Below are 1,996 nucleotides of genomic sequence, written 5' to 3'. Positions count from 1 at the left end.
AAGGACGACAAGAGCTTTTATTTTCTGGTGAGTTATCACTGTAGATCTAAGGGTCATCGAGAGGGTCACGTAAAACTAAATCAGGACTTGGTGCAAGATCCTTTGACATCTGTATTAGTGGACTTTGGGGGGAAAATAATATTTTTATTCCAGAGGCACACTTAGGACTAACCTGGCAAGATAGCTATTGGAAAGGGAGACAGACTGAAGCTATTCCTCTTGTAATCCTTTTATATAAAGACAATAAGGCGCCAGAAGGTCTGGACACTTGAGACAGGGCAGAGATCTTACAATTGCAGTTATTATGGGTCTATTGCGTAGTGCCGTTTATCTTTTGTTTCCTCTCCATGTGAGGACCTCAGATTTCTTACCTGTGCTGAGACTGAGGAGCTCAGGTGATGGGAAAGCATTTTTAGAGTTTAGATGTGGATTGTTTTGGTGTAGAACTTGATGTAAGGTGTTTTGGGGAGTTATTAGAGGGGTCTGGAGCAGAGGTGGGCGGCAGTGGCAGACGGACAGCTGGGGAGCAGGAGTGCCAAACAGAGATCAGAGAGCTCATCTTACAGTCACTGAACCGGCAATACCCAATACCGCTTTCCTTCTCTCTCTCACACACTTATGTGTATACTGTATGTAAACACACAAAACCACACAATGTCACGCTCTAAACCCCCCTTTCAGACTCACTAACAGTTTCACTCACCAATGGATTTCAGGCTACTGTAACCCAGGGGTCTATGGCCAAAAAATGGGTCTATGACCAACAGTGTTGGGGGTAATGCATTACAAGTAACGCAAGTTTCAAGTAACTAGTAAAGTAATGCATTACTTTTTAATTTACAAGAAAATATCTGAGTTACTTTTTCAAATAAGTAATGCCAGTTAGTTTGTTTTCCCATTTATTGACTGAAGAGTCTCCTGTCCCCACGTTAAAAGAAATTGGAAAATGTAAATGTGATACTGTAGTTCTAGACCAAATGTGAACATGCATTAATTCATCTCACTTGCCAAAAATCATTAGGATATTAAGATCATGTTACATGAAATTATATTTAAAATTCCTACAAAATCAAAAATTAATTTTTGATTAGTAGCGTGCATTGCTAAGAACTTTTTTTGGACAAATTTAAAGGGAATTTTCTCAATATTTCGATTTTTCTTTCACTCTCAGATTCGTGATTTTGGCCAAATATTGTTCTATCATTATCCTAACAAATCATGCATCAATGAGAAGCTTATTTATTCAGCTTTTAGCTGATGTATTCGTCTCAACTTCAAAAAATCGACTCTTATGACTCTTATGGTCCAGGGTCACAAATATCTTTTATGCATTCAATCCCATTTTATTAACCAATGTCATTGCTGCTGACTTTCGATGATCCAATTTAACCACTAATAAGCAAAAATGACTTTAACGTTTGTGCTTCATTGTTTTTATTTTTTAAAATTTTTTTTTATTGCTGAAGAGTGTTGAACCTTCTTCTCCTGCACTCTTGCATTCAACTGTACAGACATTAATTTACTTTTCCTTCAGCCTGAGGCTTATACGTTTCACTATTTGGTGCTTTAACATTTGCTAAAAATATATAATTTTTATATTAACAACAAACAAGCAAGCCCTGCCCAGATTTAAGAAGTAACGCAAAAGTAACGTAACACATTACATTCCATAAAAACGTAATTAGTTACTTTTTTTAGGGAGTAACACAATTTTGTAATGCATTACTTTTAAAAGTCACTTTCCCCAACACTGATGACCAAAAACAAGTGCTTTGTTGAGTGTGACGTTACAGTTGAAATTCAGAGTATCACATTTGTCTACTTCAAGAGCTTTCCAACAAAAAACAAACTTTTGACAGGACTAAAGTACATATAGCATTTTAAGAAATAAAAAGGTGGTAAAATGGGTACAGTTGATACACCCTTTATAGGTTGCTATGTATAGAGTAACAGTTCAATCATAGAAAATAAAATGCATATTTAGAGGCTGTGTACT

The sequence above is a fragment of the Garra rufa genome, chromosome 11, assembly GCF_049309525.1.
Source record: "Garra rufa chromosome 11, GarRuf1.0, whole genome shotgun sequence".
NCBI lineage: Eukaryota > Metazoa > Chordata > Actinopteri > Cypriniformes > Cyprinidae > Garra > Garra rufa.
The sequence above is the reverse complement of the archived record's forward strand: the minus strand, read 5'-3'. Positions refer to the sequence as shown.